Consider the following 23,213-nt stretch of genomic DNA (forward strand, 5'->3'; position numbering starts at 1 on the left):
CTGTGATGTTCTGTAGAGTGGCTACCAAGGAAATCCGTTGAAACGATTACGATTTGCAATGGCGACCAGCGAAAACCGTGTCCTGTTTTCGAAGAACGAAAAGTTTCGTTTGGAATATTTCAATGGCTCAAATGGTTAAAATTATTTGCTCGCTTTCGATGAATCCGAACGTCGTTGCAAATAATAAAACGCAATTATTTAATGCAATTTTGTCCACGAACGCATAGAAGGACGAAAGATAAAAAAATAATTTATCAATTACTATTGGCCCAACCGTTTCGTGACTCGTAGTCTTTAAAACCCAACCCTTAAATCCAACCCTATCGTATCCACGAAGGAAGCAGAGGGCGTAGAAATAATTTCTTTTTTAAATTACGCGTTAAATAGAAAATTTAATCAAACTCATCCGTTTGACTACCATATATTGAAAATTTGAATTTGCTCGGCTGTTTTCCTTGTTGTAAATTTGTACACTTGACGCAACATTTTATCAATTTTCGACAACGAACGAGTCGAATATTTTTCAACCCGGATACTATACTAGAGCCACGAAGAATAGCAAAAAGTGCAAATTACGGAATTTCTAGCGTTAACGCGATATAGTTTCCTCGTCTTAATTGCCGGACGTGTAAACTTCATTGAAACAAATGGGAGGAAGATCGATTCTCGGAAGAACTAAACTTAGATTCGACTAATGGAGATCTAGATTCAAGTCAGAAGCTAGGCAGAAGCTAGACTCGACACAGACCCAATTCTAGTTAGGCTAAATCGTAATTCAGCCGTTTAACCCGGCCAAACCAGACGTAATCCAAAGTGATCCAGTCTTGAACTGAACGTGGCCTAGACCTAACGATCAGCCTACTTCCAAGACCTGTTAGGCCTAACCCAGACCTAGGCTAGCCAAAGTACGAGGGATCGTGGTACGCTATTCGCATACTGTACCGTTCGTACAGCGTTACCATCTGTTCCAAAAGTGTTACTCGCGTTTTGCGCGACAGCTGACGTGTGCCTCCTTTCGTGGCCTTAATTTTCTTTGCTCTAGCCATCGGCATTGACACAAATTTTCTGCAGTCTTCCATCTCTGCCATCGTGGTCCCGTCTGTTCTCCAGCGATTCGTTCGCGGACCAATTTTTTTTTTCAATGAGCCAATTTCCTTCATTTTTCGTTCGTTTCTGACGTTTGCGTCGTGCGGTTGAAACGGTTGAAGCGGTTTTAAGAAAATCCGTAAGATAGAATCGAGATGAGAAGTTATAGTATTATCAGTAGCGGTTTTCTCACGCGTCTCCTAAATTGGGAAAATTTATCAACGATAAAAAAATACGATCGAGTCAAAAATGGTTCAAAGAATGTTGACAATTATTGTTGACGTTAATTTTTTAGAAAGCAATCGAGATCGTTACATAATCGTTAATTATGTTAGAGTCTTCGAATTTTTATATTCCAACTTTACTTTTACACTAACAAACAAAGAGATCTTTTAATGTTTCGAGAAAACAAAATTCGAGTGAGAGATTATGCGTATTAATAACGACTTGTTCGTATCTTTCCTCGATTTGATAAATCGCGCAACGATAGGAAGATACCGTTGGATCGAAACTGATTTAAAGGACACAGCGGGGTAACTAACAGGGTGGACCGAGTAAAAGGGAAAAGGAAATTCTACGCTGGTTAATAGTGGAGGGAAACACGACCTTGAGCAACGAAATCATCGATTCGAATTCTAGAAGAGAAATCCATTTGAAATCTATCGGAAGATCGAATCGCTCATTAAATTGCAGATACGTAGATCTAACGAAGCTAATCAACCTTGTTTCCTGGCCGATCCCATAATTTCTTTCAATAGATCATTGTACAAACCAGTCATGGACGATTTTCTCCACGTAAATTGGTTAATCGAATACTTTTATATTCGTACTGGTACATTTTGCTTTTTCTCCCGTATCAAATTACGTTAAGACGTTCGTTAAATAATTATGATAATTAGTTGATCAATTAATTAATGTAACCAGAATGTATCCGCTTTTTTTTTCGAAAGCGTGTATTGTAACACGGGACTCGATGCAAGATAATTCACGACGATAAGCGAGATATATTAATCGTCCTGTTTTCGTCCTTCTTTCCCTCGAATAACTATCGATAAGCGTAATAACTCGTTTTAGGAAGTGAAAGTATATATACGTTTTTCGTGATTAAACTGTCCCTAGTTTTTTCAGTATAATAGGAACGAATAAATTATGTTGATCTTATTGTAATAAGTTGGCATGAAAACTTATTTACGAAGAATATTCTTTGCAACATGTAAAGAATATTACTCGACCGTTTCCCAACGATTTAATGTGGAATTTAAATATAAATCCGAGGATCTTCACTGGCATATTTATTCCTACATTCGTCATGAGATACCAGCGGGTTTTCCAGGGCGTGCAATATTCCCTTTCCACATTCTAAATGAGCGAAGAGGTAGCCGAGGTGATGCTGCTTCTTTCTGAGATTCTGCCTCTTATCAAGCTGAATATCTAATACCTTTTTATATTCCATTCTTTTATGTACGTATTTCTGTAGAATAGTTACAAAGTCATTTGTGTTATCTACAGAGTTTCTTTGGCCGGAAGGCGCTTTGTAATTTATCTTATAATTTTGATTCGTATTATTAAGTAGTCCCTGATTTTTGGATTTTAAATCAAGTACCTTGTTCTTCTCTTCAAAATGATATTTTTTACGTTCTTTCAATGTCACGAGAAAAATACCAAACGTGATTTCCACTTTCTGTCGTTCCTCGACGTACGTCGTACGTAACAAATAGCACGATAAAAAATATCAAAATTTCACCCATTAAATTTTAACCGAAGTAACAAGATCAAAGTTGACTATATTCCATTATTCTTCAACCACTCGCTTATCGATAATCATCGCTTAACGTTTCTTTATTAAATTCCAAGCTAGAGAAAAATATAAAAGACGACTCTCTTTCTCGAACGCCAATTTCCGCTATTCTTCAACGTTATATAACGCATAGAGTACCAAAAATTTGAAAATCTTACAGAGAAGCAAGTTTACAACCTTTAAGTTCGAAGCGAACTAAAAATAGCAAATAGGATCCTGTTTCTTTTCAAAATGTTAATATCTTGCAGTCTTCTCTTATCGACCACGACATCAAGCATTCCGTGTCTACGCGAAAAAAGCATATCGTTCGGTAAAACGTTATACTTGTGAAACCATTTGCATAATGTAGGAGCGTTTCGGGAAATAAAGAAAAAATACGAGTGGCGTGCATGCGAAGTCGCGAATCGTTTAGCCGGTATAGTTGTTGCAGACGAAACAGACCGAGTCCGCGACTCGTTATACGAATTTTTAATATTCCGCGATCTCTTATGCCGGCGAAACGCTTCCTGTTTCGAAAGTCTCTGTCGGATAAAAAGCGCGGCAGATTCGAGTTTTATGGTGCACGACGTAACGGCGGCACGGCTGGCAAGCGTCTGCGGCTCGAAAGTGTTCCGAGAAAGGCCGATTCACGCGAAAACCGAGCGCATAACGATCCATTGAGCCGCGAAAGAGGCTTCTAAGATCATCGGAAGAAACGGATGTAATACGCGGAGTAATAGGATCGTTATCTTCCGCGAAACCAACTGTTCTGTTCTCCTCGAATTCTTTTTACGGGCCGTTTCTTCGACGACGGAGGAATTGTTGGAAGATTCGAAGAAAAAAGAGAAGATATTATAAGGTGAAAAAGTATCTCCGAGGCAAAGACGACCGCTTTCAGGATGTCCTGCTCCGATTTTCGAAATTACGACCGGAACGCGTCTTTCGTTCCAATTTTCATCTATCGTTGGTTTCAGACGGGAGCGTACTTTTTCATGATTTCTAACACGATGGAACGATTTCTGGTATTTATTGTGAAGTTACGACGATCGAAAGTCGACGAGGAAGTCTTCGATATCTGTTAGGAGTTTCCATTCTTAATCGTCAAACAGCGATATAGAAAGCCGAAACGATCGAAATCCTGTGCTCAAACTCTACGGAATCAATCTAACTGCACTTTGGTTGTCCAGGATACATTTATAACTGAACGAACAGGGTTAGAATAACAACGAGTCATGCAACAGGGCTTCTAGCGTCGCGTGTACCGCAGGACCGTTCCGTTAAGCAAAGAAACCGGCGAAATATAGCTTCTGGCGGAAAAATCGCGCAGCTATCTGCTCCGTTGGTCAATATTTGTCGTGCACCAACGTCGATACTGGCTCAAGGCAGTTTCGATGCAAGGTAGACACATCCGGGAACAACGTTTTCCCTCTCGCTTTGCACGCGAACCAAATATTTCCGAATCGATGCTGAACGAAGAGATTATAATTACTAGATCGCGGATATTTACGCAAACTCGGATCTTTCTGATCCCATCTACAAAAATGCAACCTAAACAGAGATTTATTTTACCCATTGAACATCACGATAACTATACTTTACTATACTTTTAATATTTTATATTTTATCGTTTCATATTTTCGCGTATGATATGCGTTCTATGCATCTTTGAATATTTTATCTTTCCTATTTACTATATTTGTCGATCATATAATTATAACGCAGTTACTTGGATCTTACTTTTTCTTAATTTCGACTCGTCGTCGTCATCGATACACCATTCGCTTAACCATTCGATCGTGTGCACTTGGCTCGTCTGAATCCTCGCCGGATCGCACGATCAACACCACAATGAAAATTCCATCGCATCGTAAACACTTTCGCAGCTCTAAACCTTCCATATTGATGAATTTTAAAAAACGGTGCTAATTCTAAGAAAATACGACCACTTTCGTAATTCTAGACGTTTTGTTGCAATACTTCTCATCGATAAAGATTCTATAAAAGATATTTGTTTTCTTACAACGAGTATCGCTTCCGCAATTGCGCAATTCTAATCTAAGATGATATTATCACTTTCGTACCTATAAACGTTTAATCGCGATGCCCTTTGTCGATACAATTTTAAAGAAGCACAGAAAAAGTTTTACAATCGCGAAAAAATGGCAAAAGTTCTAAGAGAATGACAAACGTTTACGAAGGACGCAAAGATACGTTCCTTGGAACGGAAGCCAGCTATTCGACAGATCGAAATAAAAAAAAGAGGGAGGAAATGGAGAAAGAGAGGAAGAAATGCTAATCACTGGAATAGAAAATGAATTCGTAGGATCGTTGAACGCGGCAACGCGAAACGAGATAAATTTTATTTGGCGGATTCCTTCTGGCAAACACCCGTTACTATTTCCTTCTAACTGTTCATCTCGATCCGTCTGTATTCTTTCGATCGGCGCTGCTTTCGCCGACATCCGAAGAAAACTGGCGTTATTAATATTAATTATTTGCGTTTATCTATCGCCACTCGAACGGTACTTTATCGACGTCGATTAATCGAAGGATGAATGTGTCGTCTCGATTATCCACCACGCGAATAGTAATAATTCATTACCGTTTGTTTTTGATGTGAAAATCTTTTTATCCGTAGGCCGTTCCTCTTATGTAGTTAGCAACAGAATGACAGATTATGGGCATTAACAACGTATCTTATTTATTTATCGAATTTACAGGCCGCGAAAAAGGATTTGACTTACGTATTATAAATAAATACATTTCAAACGAAAATACACAAATTTATTTCAGTTTATTGCCGACTAACAGTAGGTAGTCGTTCATCTACCTTCAGGGAAATTGCTGCAAGCGTGCAGGTCTAGCTTGAATGCAACTGAAATTCGAATAACATCGTAGATTATCGAGCTTACACGAATTTGTCGGCAATTTTGGTTGTCACGTTGACGAACAGCTTCGACGCTGTCAGCTGACGTTCCATAAACAACAGATTTTAAATACCATTATAACTAACAATTGGAACTAGCGTCAGAAAATAAGCTGCAACTCGATAACGACGTCATCCGTTTATACTTTTGTTTTTTATTTTTATTTCACCGAATCATCCCCTGCCGTACTTTCCACGCGTTCTGGCTCGATCTGCAAGCTCAGAAGTCTTTGTCCCTTTTTCGAGACTCGCACAACGTTCCAGAAAATCATTTTGCCCGTGCTTTTACTTTCATTTACGTTCGACGCTGTTCCTGCTCCACCTTTTTATCGAAAACCTGGAATCGTCCGTCGGACGACCTTCCTTTTGCTCCATCAGTCCATTCTATCCATTTTCCATCCACCCTTACTTTTTCATATTCCGCTTTAACTTCTCTATCATTTTTCCCCGCTTCTCTCTCAACTTCTAATCTTACTCCGTATTTCTCTCTCAGCTTTCGTCAGATCGTGGTTATTACGGGAATTAATACGTATGCGATAATACGTATTTAATTTATACAACGATGAACTGCATATTTAATTTCGATGTATTTTAAATTTCTATATGTGTAATCTGTTGATTCCGTAAGAGGACGATAAATAATCCTTTAGTCATTACTTTACACATGTTACGATGTTTTACGATTTAACGATAATTTATACATATTCGTAATATTCGCGTTTTATTGATACGGCGTATAGATACTTTTAGGCTGGTTAACGTTATGGAAAATTATAATAACTTCTTTAACAGCCGACATGACAATATCAAGAACAACGTTCCTATATTCTTCTAATTTGTTTGATAGAAATCTTTGGAGGAGTAAAGATACGAAAGGAAAGAATTTGACGTAATTCTAATTATTAAGATATTATAAATTTAAATTAAACGTGGTCGATTACACGTAGTGACTGCTGCAGATATTAATTAATCCAAGAATTCACGATCGATCTGTCAGATATAATACACGTAAAATATTTTTATTTATTTTTTTGTTTTCATCGTAAATAGAAGGTGGAAGGAAAAATTAAAGCGGTCCTCTTTTTACGAATATTAAAATATTACTTCCGGTTAAAACGCTATGAGCTGTACAAATATTTTTCAACTTTCGTTAAGTGGAATTAATTACATCTGTTACCATTAATGACGAATGTTAACGAAGTCTATTACGTCAAAACATTATCTCATAGTGGTATATTTTCCCTTAATGTGTACATCTTCGTCTTCGTAGTGTTTGGATAGCTGGTGACTCTAATTATCGCGGTAACGCGTATACGCGTAACGTTTAATTTCGCGTGCGCTTATTACGCCCTCGAGTTAATAAGCAGGGAAACAGTGGCAGGATTATAGTTATGAAAAATCTCTTCTTCGCTCTTCTTTATACGAGTGTCTGCTTGTGAAATTTTAATAAACCCGACTGATTTTTCGATCGATGAATCTTAACTTTCCCACCTGTTATAACCTTAACAGGTTATTTACTAATTACGTGCCTACGTAATCGTGATTCTATGGTGGAATTGTGCGAAATCTGCAATTCATGAGGCGCCTCAAGTAGATTTAGAAGTGCGACGGAATTAGCCGTTGAATTTATTTAACTGCTGTTATTACGAGATTAAAATAGAACCAGTTTGACGCGTCTCTTGAGATCGTGGTCGAGTTCGTTACGGTACTTTTGCGAATTTTTTAGAGTATTTAAAAGAAGATATCAATTTATGGGATATTAATTCTGTGATACACTGTGTCGTATAAAGTTAATACTTTTCCTTGCTATTTCGAGCAAACGTAAGAGAACGTTTTATAATGGCACAATGTACTACGCGTTAAAATACCGTTTAATAGTCTGAATAATACAAATAAGTGGACAAACTAAAGTAGGACGGTTCACTCGGTGCCTTAAACTTGACTTCAAAGCTGAAACAAAGTATAACTAAAACATCATATAACTTAGTTTTAACAGTGTGCACCTGATCCAATGTATATAAGAAAACCTACTCTACATATACAAATTTCGTTCAGTTCATCGACGCCGATCGATTTTCAGCCGGCTGTGGCGCAAGAATTGTTAAAACGCGCGATATTCGACAATTTAGTCAGCTGCGCCGATTATGTGCTTCGTCACTTTAAATAATAAACCAATTCCTTCTAACTTCTCAGGGAGAACGAGAAAATAGAGTCGTTTGGTTTTGAATTTTAAAAAAGTTATTCCTGCGTTTGAGAGTGTTTGGTCGCTTACGCGAATAATGTGTGCCATGCAGAGATTCAAAGTAACAGGTATTTTTAGCGTTTTTGGGAATAAGGTCAATGAAAAAGAGTTAATTTTTATTGAAATGGAAGCTAGTTATCGATAAATGTCAACAAATTTTAATTTTTAATTGTTTCGGTTTTTTTGGCTACCAGTAAACATTTATCGACCGCTCGAATTTCATTTTGGCCACCGATACTTATTATCGATAGCGAAAAATTTGTTTGGTTACGACATCGGCGACAATATTTTTTCTGCCTGTATTCGACCATCGTCAATCGTTATATACGTTTTTTACACTCGATAATGCTTATCGGCAATCAGAATAAAATTCGGATCATCGATAATAATCGCTGATATTAAAAAAAAATCCAATCGCTTATATCGATAAATTTCCATCATCGATAATGATATCGATAATGAAATAAATTTGTAATTTCTTATAACGCTTATCCGTCGTGAAAATCTTTCGATCGATCAAACCTATTAATTCTTATATCGTAACTTTGAAAATTCGTCTCCTAAGAATTACGATATCTGACGAAGAAGAGACGAAGAAGGTCGGACGATTGCTGCGTTAGTCTATCCGAAACTCTATCTATACAGCACCAAGTCGAAATGACTCACCCTATATGACGTACGTTCCCTGCGGGTATGTTCCCATCTGTTGCCAATGTCCATGGGGTCCCGCAGGCATCTCCCACCCCGTAGCCACGTAAGTCGACCGATCGTTCCCTCCCTCTTTTCGTTTCCCCGCTGTTCCCGCGCGACGACCCTCCAACGGCCCCTATTCAAAGTCTTCGTCCGGCGTCTGTCGGCAGTTAGTCGCGGCACTTCGATCGTGAAACGCGTGTCTCTGCTTCGTTCCTAATTTCTCGTCAGCCACAGTGTCGTTAAACATCCCTCGTCGTCAACCCTGCGGTTAACGCTGCTCAAGCTATTTTTATTTTTTATTCCTTGTATCAAGGTCTCGAGTGTTGATCGTGTTCGACTAAACAGTTTGGAGCATCGAAAAACTGTGCAACAGGTTTATTTCCAGTTGTTTCGCATCTTGTTGTATTTAATCGTGCTTTCTGGAGAATTGGTTGGAAGTTTTTTCGGGGCGGGGCAGGGAAAAATTATTTATTTTGTTCGTAAAATCGACCAAAGTTTTTCCAAGAAAGTGAATTTCTATCGCGCGATCGACTGTGCGGAATTTCGTCGATTCTTTTTGGCGAAGACGAATTGTTCTTGAGAGAAGATTACCACGAAGATTCTCGAGTTGTCAAGCTCTGCATCGAATATAGCGATCCAAGATCCTGGAATTACGTTCTAATCGAGAGTCTAAAATCCTGACAGCTTATCGTTTTACAAGTTTAACGAGATTTTTACTAGCATTGCGCTGAAATAAACATCGAACCAAAAGTTTGAGCAAGAGAGAGATACTTGGATCAAATTTTCGGTCGAATTATTCGGAAAATAAAATTCGAACCGAGGAATCTAAAATTCCGAAGCTGCAATACCGTCCCGATATTTAGAATTCTTGGAAGCTAAATCTCTAGAAATTTCCTCGCAGAATAAAGATCTGTCGAATCTGGAAAACTCGAAAGAATCTTCAAAGAAATCTGGAACTCTGCAATTTTTGGCACACGAAAATTAGAAACTAAACGTTTGAGAAGAAAATTTTTAGACGAGCGGACAATTCGCGGGCTGCGGCCGAAACCCTGGTTTTTACAAGTTGGCGAAATTTCACAGAGTTTTGAAACGGAGGAAGAACGTATTGGAAGGCGAGGGGAAAAAGTTGGAAGAATTCGAAGGAGAATTGGAAGAAACGGTTAGGAAAAAAGAAAAATCGGCGAGGTTGTCTCGAAGGCCAGCTACCTGGCACAGATAATCGGAGGAGAAGAAAGTTTCGTCTGGGTGCTGTATCCGGTTAAAGACGTCGCCCACCTTCTTCGATCGTGTGCTCATCTTCGATCAATCTCGTAATTCCTCTTTCATCGTTCGGTTTCTTTCCTCGTGGGGAATTTCTGTGAAAGGAGAAAAAAGAGGAAAGCGAAGAGAGAGGTTTGGAAGCAGGAATGCCGGCCTGTTAATGATCTTCGCGCGCTTCTTCGCCGTGGAAACGGAAGGAATGAGAGGCACCGCGGGTGAAGTTCCACGGTGCCGATTGAATGGAGCTACTTCCAAGTGGTTTTGACCGTTTCTCGTGTTGGATGACTCGTCTCTCTCTCGTGAGTAGAATAAATATCGTTGCAATCGAATATTCGATTTCAATTTTCCCAGCTTTACTTGCGAAGCTCTTTAGAAAGAGCGCGACGCTTATTTGAACGAATAATTTCTAGGGAATTATTTCAAACAGCAAATCATATAGATAACACGGTCGAACGAATGTTACGTTATCTATTTACGAGTAAAAATATTTTAAACTAGTAGTCTAGAACGGAAAAAGGCGAAATTTATTTGAAATAATTTCCAAATAAACGATGTATGATAAACAATATGTTCCAATTGATGTTATGTTTTCCGTTTGATTAAATTTAATTGAAGAAGACCGAAACGAATAACCTGGAACAGAGCAGGGCGAAATTTATTTCCAATAACCATCTCTACGTAAATATTTTAAATAACTCGTCAACGTTACCGTATGATGTAATGTATTCCAAATTGATGTTATGTTTTTCTTTTGATCAAAAACATTTAAAACCAGGAGAATAATAAATCGTGAAACAAATTGTTTCGTTGAACATTTTCTTTCGAAATAATGTTTAAAAAAAGTAGCGAACTTCGACAGATAGTTACGAGTTACTCCAGACCTTTTTTCTTAGCTCTGTTCCGATCGCGTCGATCATGTCACTCCTCGTATATGCTTCTCTTGATATTGTTATTATATGGATATTAAATATATCCATAACCGTGTCTATCTTGAGTGAAATTCGCGTTGATTTCGCGACAGTTCTCGCATCCGTGATTTACTTGACCCAAATTAACATCGATGCCCGCCTAATTTCGTCCTGATCAGCTGTCAAATTATTAGCGAGAATCGTTCGAGGATTAAAGAAACGTTAACCGTAACAAACGACCAACGCCAATATTATGCTTGAAAGACGATAATTCTCTAGGCAAATAATTTGTCAGACCGGTTTTTCGGCGAAAGTAGGTACTGATAATCGAATATAAAACTTAAGAATCGATTTGTGATTCGATCGATTTGTATCTTTGCTCGTTGTATGCAAATCTTGTTGCAGCTTATTCAAAAGTTTACTCAAGCAGGATAGAAGAGAATTGTTTGGTCGTTTAAGAACCTCTTAACCTTGTCGTTGTATTACGGTAATACGCAAATTATCACGTATACGTCACTATGATTCATTGTCCGGTACAGAGAATTAGTAAATTAGAATGGTACTTTCGATTTCTGCCAACAGTCGCAGAATCGATTTATTCTTCGTTCTAAAATCAACCTCTGGATCTTCGATATTTTACGAAGTAACGTTTCTAACAAATTTTCAAACATGATCTTCCTTTAGCTGGTTATCGTTTTATTCCTTTTAAGTCCTCGTTATTTTGATCTCATTAGAACGTGTTACCGATCCTTTCAAAACCAACTTTCAACTCGTTTCACATTGTTCGCGAAACGTTTGTTTTTTCCAAGAAAACATCGTTTCCTTTTATTGCAGAAATTACCTTTCGTTCTTTAAATATCCAGTGGTTTTTTATTCAAAATAGAACGATCGAAAAATTGTACGAATTAATGTTAAAATTCTTAGCGTCGTATCTTCTTAATGCGTTTCATTTTTATTTCAACCAAGCAATTTTCTAATTCCAATCTCACCCGTTCCCCGACTTTCTCAACATTTACGCCATTTTTTCATCAAAAATATTCGCCACGCCTCGCCTTTCGATATCTCGCGAAGAAAATGCCAGAGGTGTGTGCGTGAACCAAAGGAAGAAACAGAGAAAGAGGGAAAGAAATCAGGGAACGCGATAGAGAAGAATCGAATCGATTGTTTCGATTCAGCCTTTCAGAAGCTTAACGGTTAGCACGATTGGCGAGAAGACGGAATTGCATCGGACTTACGTAATTATAACGCGATATCGCGTGGTGCAAGCTTTTCGATACGGACGGTTTCACGGTTAAAAGCAATTGTCCCCTAGAAAACTACCGTTAAAGTGATCGTGACCTCGATCGAGCCTCTATAGATTCTGTATAGATCCGCTTCTGGATCGTCTATATACGCTTGAACGACCGGACCGACGACTTTTTACGAAATCGCTGAAACCCCTTATCGATCTAAAACTTGACTCGCAATCGGAAAATTCGTTCCCATTCTTTTTCAATTCCTCGTCCGATTTCGTTCTTACGATCGAAAATTTGAGAACGATCGTTATCGATGTTTGCTTTTTTCGAAAGGACGGCCCTACCGGACAAGCGTATTTGGTCGTAAGATAGTTTCGAGAAAAATCAGGCATCTCTGTTCTTTAGAAATAAAATCTACCAACTAATTACCTAGTCCTCTGAGAGTCAGATCAATTCCTACGAATAGTGAACGAATAGAGGAAAGATTTTTAATATTTGCTTGGTTATACGGTTGTTAGAGATTTTTGTGATAGAATTTCTTATCGCGTTAACGAAAATAATTGGAGATCTTACCATACTTATCTATCACCATTACCAATCGCAATCGAAATTTTTAAAATCATGTATTTTGTACTGCTTATCTTTCCATGTTCTTCTATCCATCGGTACACGTGTATTTACGTAAGTTTTTATTCGATTCAAGCATTATAAGTTTTAATAATTCCCGATGAAAATCCCTGGAACCGACGTTTAAAAACCTCGTAAAAACGAAACTAAAAATATTTCTGCACCTTAGGTACATAATATTACGTAGTAGCTACATAGGTGTATATGTATGTAAAGTGATTTAATATCATTCAACAATTTCATGCTTCTCATCACGCCCCCTGATCTTTAATTAATTTGCTTTAATCTTGATAGTAGAACCATACTCGACCATAATCAGGCTTATTACGTTTCCTGTTGTGCTCCGATTTGAAATCTTTTTCGTCTTGTTATTCCATCCACGTCTTTAACGCAGGTTTCAACATTTTCCTGCTTCTCTATGTATATTTATAATATTCGTTCATTATTTGTTAACGAGTCAGGCCACAAAGTGCCTATAGACTACATTTTAGTAGCAGCTACACCATCATATTTATTATGAAATTTATTATATAAGCATGATAATAATCAGTAATCGATCATGATGATTCTATCATCGATAAAACAGATCGAAAGTATCGGCTGGATACGAGCAAACAATCGGCAGAAAGTTATTGTACACGCGAAAATAAATAAAAGATGTGGAACAAAACTGTCCCGTTTAAAGGTTCGTTTTAAGAAAATTTCAATACGTTTACTTAAGAGTTGCACTGGTACACGCGTACTCGTTACATTTTCATATTTCATTTTGTCAGAAACAAAGTATCGTATGAAAGAATCTTGGTCCATTTTTTGTTTGCCTATTCTTAGATAAGAAAGGAAGTAGTAGATAAGAAGAAAGGAAACGATTAAGGAGAGATGATTTACCGTGGATCCGTGTAATCTCGAAGTAGCATTTCTCGTCGATTAATTTCGTGGCCATGATCGTTCATGCTGTTATTTCTTCGTTAGAACATCCGGCGGCTGTGTTTTTCAGTTCCCCCGCGAGAGGAAGTCGAGGAAAAAGCAAAGTAAACGACGAGTACAACGTGTCAAAGAGGAAGCTTGGATATTTTTCTTATCTCTTTGAGGTTGCAATGTGGTTAGAAAGGAAGAAACGCTTTCAAAGTTGGATTTTACGTTACGCGTTTCTGTTTTATTCGTCTTATTCGTTTTATGTTATATCTTTTATTTTATTTTTGTTCCATTTATGTTCATTTCTATGAAGAGTGCGGCGGAATAACGCGTACGTGCAGGCGAACGAAGCGATTCTTTATCAAAAGATATAGAATAACGTTTTTTCCTACGACGTTTCGTTTTCGAGGGAATCGAGTTTGAAAATTTATCAGCAATACTCGAACACGGCTAACTTCGAACGGCAACAAATAATCGACACGACGTTATTCTACGCGTGGAAATAAATCGCAAATGTGGAATAAAATTATTCCGCAAGACGCTCTGTTTCCGAGAAAAATAAATTTCAAAATTTATCATACGCGCGTACTAAACGAATTGTTTAACCGAGCACGTTCAGATTCTATTTCTTTGAAAACGAAGCCTTAAACGAAAATTTTATTCTACATTTTCCTCTTATTTTTTCACAAGGAACCAGTCACGATCCCTTCGTACATGTTATTCGGATATACCCTGTACGTATCTGTTTAATGCGCAAAATTTTAAATTAAACGTTATACCCTTTCGTAAAATATCTCAAATAAAAAGAAGAAATCGTAATATCACTTTTCTAATGGCAAAGTTAGACGGACAACTTGCATTTTATTCTTCTAATCGAACAATCTATAATTGGTTTCCACTAAACGATCATTCACGCTTTAGTTAATCACACTTCGATTATCATACTGTTTTTTAAAATGCTATAAACGAAGGCAAACTGCAGTTTCGTTCTCCAAACACGGACGAATAGATATTTACGAACCTAATATGCAAAACTGCAACGAATCAACAGTCTCTCTTCTTCCATTTACCTCGGGCAAATAGTAGCTTTCAACCTTACTCGATCGTACGTTAACCGTAATTAACATAATCTGAAAATCAACTGAGCATGTTCACCGTGCGTCATTCCAAAAGGCTAAGCATTACAATCAGATATCCTGAGAAATTTCGAAACGGGTAGAAAAGAAAACGAACTGGAACAACTGGCCGAGGTCTTTCTATTATTTCTTCACCCTTCGTTCTTTTCTCTCGTTCCAACGAGTTAAACGATTTGTAATCAAAGCGAACGAAGTTTAATCCACGGAGTATGATTTCGATTAATGACAGCGTGATTAAACGACAAAGATTCGAGAACCGACGATTTTCAAGATAATTATCCCTGTATTCTCGAGATTTCCAAAATCTTTCGCGTTGGATACAGAACACGCGTGTTTTCGACTTTTTGTAGGAAATAAAGAAACGAAATTTAGTAACAGGTAAGTGGAATCTATAGGGAAAAACACGACAAGTTACATTTTCTGCTTTTTTTCTTTTTTTTTTTTTTAGTATTTTCTTATGCCAGGTTTTATTAGCCCCCGGTTATCAAACTTGTCCATTTTTCTTTTTCCTTTTTGGAGTTATATAAACTTGTAACTATCCGTGCTTGTAACTATATTGCGCAGTTATATAAACCTTTCTCATCCTTTTCATAATTTCAAAAATATTGCTTATTTCGATATCAAAATATCGAAAGCTATTGAAATATTCTTCCCTAACAGTTTTACCTTTGGCTTTCACAAAACTTTGGCTATTTTTCTGAGCCTCAGAGACCTTCCCTCTGTTTCATGTTAAAATATTTCTTTTTAGTCGCAACAATAAAAAATTGGCGTTAAAATGAAAAAACGTAGAAAGACGTATTCATCGTGTTATTTTTCTCTGCGATCGTCACGAATATTAATAATTGACGCACGTATGGTGATATTTAACAAGTGAAATTTATAGCATCTGCTATATTTGGTCTGTCAATTTACGTCGTTAAAAGCTTAAAAATCGAGAAACCTAGAATAATTGACGAAGACTTTAACCAACACGAGGATCCTTATCCGTACACCGCGAGATACTTGATAGATATTATAAAAACAGCATTTTAAAGTGATGACGTAAGACAGATATCATCTGAATGGTATTATAATATAATGTGTAAGCAAGACACCGCGCAATCTTTCTGACTACCGTTTCACAACGTTGTCTACCATCGACGAAACGCGAATAGATCGTTGTTAATCCTTTTTCTTTTTTTTCGTTGATAAGAATCTAAAAAAAACTTTATAAAAACTAATAATTTTTCGAGAGTTACGAGACAAATAAGATAAGTTGTCCATTGTAATTTCGTCGATTGAAAAGTGTTTGAACTAATCGTCATGGATAATCGCATAATCGAAGTAAAATAACAAGGAAGCGATAAAATCGTATTTAAGAAGAATACTGTTACGTTTTTCAGTTTCTCCGTTGTAAATAATACGATCGTATTGAAGCGAAACGACGTTGTCCTCTATAATCGGATAAATTGAAAACTTTTGAACAAATTGTCATAGACGATACAGTGACGTCGAAGCGAAATAACGAGCAGCTAATACGATCAGATTGATGTGAAATAACGTAGTCCTCTATGATCCCCTAAATTGAAAGCTTCTCGAACAAATCGTCGTAAACGATACGATGACGTTAAAGCAAGAAAACGAGGAGATTCGTCCAAAGTCTCTGGAACGTTCGATTATCCCCCAAGAGCAGACGATGACGTGTTGGCGGACGTCGATTTAACGCGACGCGTTTTGCTTCCTGTGTGTGGAAGGGAACAACGGCCTGGTTTTCGACTCGGCAGTGTGTCGTTTAAGTATTCGCGTGTGACTGTCCTAATTGCGCGATACACGCGTGTTACGCGAGCGTATCGTGCAAGCTGATGGTCCGTTCCGAGCGTTTCGCGCGAGTTAGCCGTGCGTCCACAAACGCTCGATTATTAACGATACGTGGTCTGACTGTCATCAATGATTGAGTCGACGCAACGAGACGAATACCAAACGAGCTTTATATTCTATCCCTTTGCCGAGCAAAAGCGAAGCTTCTAACACGTACACTCCGGCCCGTAAATATTAGAAAATTTTGCGGGGAAAATTTGAATAGCGTTCAAATATTTCGAAACTCTTTGCAGAAGATTTAAGAAATCGTTCTTACAGCATTTTTAACTCTTCGATCTCCCATAAGTCTACTTCCTAATTACTAAAACTATAATGCATAGATACAAATGAGAAAGTACATTTAAGGGCGATAATAAGCGATTGTAAGAATGTTTGCGCAATTCATCTTTTTATCAATATAACGAATAAATGAGAACTAAGTAGCAATTTGCTTCACCTTGTTAGAATGAACGTTTAATTTTGCGTACCACTTGTATTTTGTACATTTTTACGTTGCTGAATTTTCTAGAAATGCTACTATCTATCTAATATCTACGATCTAATGTGTAATCTAATCTTTCGAGTAATACGTAAAAATTGTCTAACAAATTAATCTAAGGCATCTCCAAAAATACAATCTGAACGGCCATCGATCGATCAACAAACTATAATTTGTGCGAAATTAATCTCGAAATCGTATACAGCCTGTAGATATTTCAAGAATGCATAAATATTCGCAGTCTGGTAATAAAAGTTATTTTATCGAGTTAGAAAAAACGTTACAGTGAGAGAACAATTTTTCATTGTTTAACAAGCTTTACGCATTGATGCGCTTACAAAGCGTAATTATAATTTTTTCTCTTCAATTTAATCTTGCTTAGCTAACGAGGTATCTTGCAGGTACCGAGATGGCAATATAATCGCAGACAAAGTCGGTCGATTCGCTGCAGGCAGCTCGTTTAACTAAAACGTCTCATCGCGCTTAACCCGGTCGCTTAACTCCATCGCCCTATAAATATTGCTATGAATCGCTGCGTGGGTGCGATCCTTTTACTCTCGACCGCTTGCTTCTTTCAACCTCTACTTTATCTACTACAAGCGTTTCAATGTAGGAAATCGCGTCGATAGTTGTAATTTATTTGCTGCGATCGAGATTCATTCTACAAAAACTTTGATTAATTATAGTGTATCGAGGTCGAAATCGACTTTACAAAAATTATAATCTTTTCTCTTTGTATAAATTTCAACGTCGCATCAACCTTTCTGGTTATTAGCGACGATAATGCGATAAATGCAGAGAAAGAGAGAGAGAGAGAGAGATTTACTAGTTAAATTGTATTAAATAACGATATATCTTCCAGAGGGGAGAGAACGCTCGAATCTTGATTTTTATCACAGAGATTTTCGCTTCAAGTTCCTTTTCAAAAGGTACTTGTCGCGAGAATAATTTTATTTAACACGATTTAAAGGGATGTGTTTGACGATAATTTAACGATTGCAGATGTCGCAGACTGGTGGTGGGTTAGATCTTCAGATTAGGTATGCATGTTGCTAATGCAATTTGATGTCTACGATCGAGGTTCTTGGTGACTAGATCCTTGTTAAGAAATTCCTCGTTTACTTCGAGTATATGTGAGACAGCAAAGCTTTTCCGTGTGCTGTTCCACCTGAGTTGGAGATTTTTCTTGGAAAGATCTCAAAGATTACTCGTAGGAATTTTTTTCAACCTCTTTGTTAAAGGTACAAGGTACACGCGTCCTTTGCCGCCAACACGAGATGGGATCTATGCAAGAGTAATAATTTTATCTTCGATTAATGATAATTTGGATCGCTCTTTTCGTGGTTGGTTTCTTAGAGAATTTTGTTTAACGATTATGGTTCGCATGATTGAAGTTATGTTCCGATTTTGCAAACGATGACTTGCTCGATGCTATCTTAGTGCGGTGAGCCTTTCACCGAGTACGAAGATGATTTTAAATAGAGATAATGGTAGTGCGTCTCATTAACAGAGTCGGACTGGAGATTAACAACTTTAAAGATAAAAAAAATTACTACGAGCGATCGAAGGACATTGGGCGATAGCTATTTCCATAGCAGACACTTTGTTTTAGGAATGATTCAATTATCATTAAAATACCAATTCCATGACACAGAAACGAGTATCATCCGATACGTTCCTTCTTTCATATTTAATGATCTTCCATCGATCAATGATCGACCTCATTCATCGTCGATGCACGAATAAGTTTCAAACACAGTCGATGTCGTTTGTTATGCGGACTATCGAGGAATAAATAATGGGTCTCTGGGACTTTAGAGCCTATAGAACTTAATTTTATACTATGCAATTAATAATTGTGCTAAGTAAAAGAAAAACTATTCAGAATTTAGCTCTCAGAGAGAACGTGCCTTCGAAACGTTTCTTCGAAAGAACCGCTAAAAGCTAAAGATGCTGAGGGGAATATTATGAAATAATATTTTGAAATAGATAATTGGTTTTAAATGACTCGTTAGAGTACATTAATTAGAACCCATAAACTATCAATTTGCTATCTTGTGGCATAAATGAAAGAAGCTGTTTTTTTTACGATAGATAGATAATATCGTTATATAAAATCGTTTCATGTTACAAAATGAATAAAAGGCGATACAAATAGATGCCTATTAATACTTGTACGCATATTTTCCAAAAGTAAATCGTTATCTCGTAACCACTAAATATCAAATTTTGATATAAGGAGTCATATTTTTCTGAATCGCAAGCATTTTTGTATCTGTAAATTCGGCATAAACGTACGCGATGCAAACACACGCAGAATAGATATTTGGTAAGTGAAATCCAAAGACTAACGCATAGAAGACATATAATAATACGTGCAGTAAATTAAGATATAGATATACAAAGACAGATAGCGAAATAAGATATGGCTTTAAGGAATGAAGAAATTAAGATACGGACGAATATAAATAAAATTAAATTGAAAAAGATATGAAAATTAAAAAAATATGAACAGTTTGGACAAATTAAGCGGATTAAGATTTAGTTTTAAGGAACAGACATAGAACGGAATAGTAATAAAGATAAAGAGAAAATGTATGGAGCGCGTACATATAGAAAAATATGGTAATAGGCATAAGTCTCGATACGACAAGCGAATACGATACAAACGATAGATGAAACGAAATTCTATTTGAATTCCATCCGTCTAGTTGTGTTTCTAAAAATATAAAAATGCATAAAAATTCGCAGTCTAATAATCGTCTTTTATTTCTGCACTCTCGTTACTTAACACGCTACGACGTTGAGTGGTTAGAAGCATCATAGCAAACAAGCCAAACCAACCAAGTTTGACATAACCGTAATTGTCGTTCCACGTAACCAGCGGTTTGCCAGGAGTAATACACGAGCACCGAAATACGGAACTTTCGGTGTTGAAAGAATCCAGGCATGCGTGACACGTGTATGTATACACGTATGTGTGTCTGTTTACGATCGTGGACGATACATCGCAATGGTATCTTACTCTCGAATCGCGAAGATCGACGAGAAGGATCCCCGACGAGTGAAATCGTCTCTGGTTCTCCCGCTTCTCTCCCCAGGCTGCTACAATTAGGGTTAATTAGCACGCGTAAGCGAGAAATCGCAATTGGAGCAGACACGTACAGCAACAGCATCAGTCGCTCTCTCCAGTCGACTTTCCATATGGTTGAGCTGGATGTCGTATAGCAAAACGCTTTGTCTTCGAACGCTCTGTCGAACGGCATGCTTCTTTGCTCGAGTATAATGAAACTTTCGAATGCGAATGGTAGTTTGCGCAGAGAAACGTAGAGGTCGATGGTCGTAATGGGTTTGCTTGAAATCTTTTCCACTTTTATTAGATTCTTTACATTGTAATTATAGGAATCGTGGTTATCGCGTTTTGCAGAATTTAGAGGAATTGTCGAATGTTGGGATGTTTGAAAGATCGTACAGCGGAGTTGACGAATCTGCAATTTTTTCGTTCTTGAGGTATATTCTACGTTGCAGCGGTAAAGTATATTTTTCTTGCATAGAACGATACGATACTTGAACGAAGTATAAGGAGACTTTAATACGTCGAAGAATGAGATGTAATTACGAGATACGATTACGTGGAGAACTGGGAATGGTCGACGATTGCAATTGCTTTCGTTATTGAAATCTTTGTAACCTCGCGATTGTTTTCTTATGTTATAATTATCTAATTTCACAGTTATTTTATTTTAAAGCGTTACAATTTTTAAAAACCACTAAAAAGATCCAAAACGCTTGACATCCTCGATGAAATAGCAAAACGCTGTGTCTCGTGTACTAAACAGTGTGATTCTTCCATGAAATATAATGAAATTTTCGAATGTGAACGTTTTTCCTAATCCACGTAATCTACGTAAAACATTCATTAGGTTAAGATTCGCAATTTTGATCGTTCGTTCTCTACCGCGCTCGTTAAATTGCTATTGTCATGAACTAAAATTAAAATTTATTTTATAACATTTAAATATATACAATTAAAATATAGTTTCAGATACACAGATATATACTTATACGTATATCGTAACTTAACACATGTATCTCTGTAAAAATTATAATACGTTATCGCGCGTTTACATCGAATTTTTGGAATATCTCTATCTTAATACACGTCAGATATTGGGGTTCAAAATCGTTACCGTGGTCATTCTAATGTTGGGAATTTAAGCCCAGCACCCAAAGTCTAGATTCGTTACCGAGAAAGTTCCATGCTTCCAGATATTGCACAATGGTATAAGGTCCTGATCTTTCGTTCCCAATAAAGATTGACTTATCGCCAAGCTGTGTCACGACACGCCCAGTCCCTAACCTTGACGAATTTACGGCTTCTGGGTCCAGTTTCTCTCAGGGTACAGCGGACTGCAGTGTTTCGACCTGACAAACTTACTCAACTCGTGTGCTGGCTACACGCAACAAAGCGACGCTTTCCAGCCAGGAATATTCTTGTAATTCTTTGATTTTTCAGTAGTTTTTGAGCTAGACGAAATGTTAGATAAAATTAATAGACGTTTTAATAATTCGGATGGAAGAGTTTACAAGTTATTAATACTAATAGCAATACTACTTACCACTACTACTTATTACTAACAGTAATTTCTATATAAATTAAACGAGTTAATGAAATTGTTTCGATATTATTTCTTATATTCACGTTATATTTTAATCGTGTAGATCAAAATCAATCGATATTCCTATCGAGTGATTTTCAAGTTGAAATCCTACGTTCTTCAAAAATAAAATTCCATCCTTCCGTACGTCACTTAACTTAAAAATAACGCAACCAATAGAAGCTATTTTGATCCACTCGCCAGAAAAATTGACTCCACTCGTCAGAAAAATTACTCTACAAGGCAACGATAAACGATCAGTATTATCGAATCTTCCGTGTTTCAATTTTCCAGATAATCGACGAATAATAATTTCCTCGTGACAATTTCAACAAACATAAGAGATTCAAGCAAATAAAAATAGATACATCTGCTTATCGTACACTTTTACTTTAGGGACCGCTAGAAGGCCTAATCATCTTTCGTGATAAGTTTCGCGATAAGTTTCGAAATTATTTGTTCGAATCACTGCGATTCTAGAATACGCCCAGCGTGAGCGCGTGCCTCAAAATTTCTCTCTGTTATTTGAAATTCCATCCGATCGCTGATATTATTGGATTATCATTCTTCCCGCTTAAAACAAACATATTTTTTCTTGTCTTTAAATCGAATTTAGTTAGAATTCTGTCGTGTCGCGAAGCTAGTTCGTGATGGAATTCGAGATAACTTTTTTTTTTCAAATTGCAAGGACAGTTCGCTTATTGAGAGATCTGCGTGACACTTTCCCTTGCACGCGATATCCCATTCATCGAAACGCCTAGACGACTGACTTTTCTGAATCCAGTGGCCCAAGAAGGACATTGGTACTTTCGTAGTACTTTGGTTTCCGTTTCGTTAGCAACGTTTTGGTATCTTTGGTTTTCTCTTAGATTCGTGATAGAACGAATAACGAATATTTAGATGTTCCTGTTTAAGGAAAGATTTTTACTCTGAACCTGAATTTCCGAAGAACTTAGAATCCTTCTTCCGTCTGAATATTTTACTTTTACTCGACATTTTTCAGAAATATGCTCTTGTAATGGAAGGATTACAGTTAAGCTTAATATTGGAGATCTTTCGAAAAGAAAGATTTCTATTCTTACTCCAAAGTTCCTTTTGAAGAGATTAAACGTATCTTGCGAGTGAAAATATTTGTTAAGATTAAAATTAGACCTTAATACCTATAATCCTTCCAAGACGCGTAAAACGTATAAAAACTTCCATACTCGTTAAATAGAAATATTAAATAAAATATTTTCCTCGGAGAGTCTTAAAATTCCTACAATGATCCTCCCAAAGCACTAAACTTCGTCCACTCTGAAGCTTCCCTCAACTTTTAATCTCCCTACACATCAACCCTCCTCGTAAGTAACCCCTCAGAAAGTTACTCTAAAAAGGAACTTACCTATTAATCGTTAAATCTTTGATAACTCGAATGT

At 37.1% G+C, this 23,213-nt stretch overlaps 1 protein-coding gene across 2 annotated transcripts in view; it reads left to right on the forward strand.

Annotated features, from left to right (window-relative positions):
• Positions 1 to 23,213, forward strand: part of LOC100749530 — a 65,618-nt gene that overhangs the window by 34,653 nt on the left and 7,752 nt on the right. Inside the window, exon 1 of one of the 2 annotated variants that reach the window (XM_003489929.4) lies at positions 8,876 to 10,283. The exons of the other annotated variant lie outside the window; for it this stretch is intronic. The gene's annotated coding sequence lies outside the window, so the exon portion shown is untranslated. Of the gene's footprint in view, positions 1 to 8,875; positions 10,284 to 23,213 lie in introns of those variants that run through there. 2 annotated transcript variants of the gene reach the window in all.

This window comes from Bombus impatiens, unplaced genomic scaffold (assembly GCF_000188095.3).
Source record: "Bombus impatiens unplaced genomic scaffold, BIMP_2.2 scf_0382, whole genome shotgun sequence".
NCBI classification, from domain to species: Eukaryota; Metazoa; Arthropoda; class Insecta; order Hymenoptera; family Apidae; genus Bombus; species Bombus impatiens.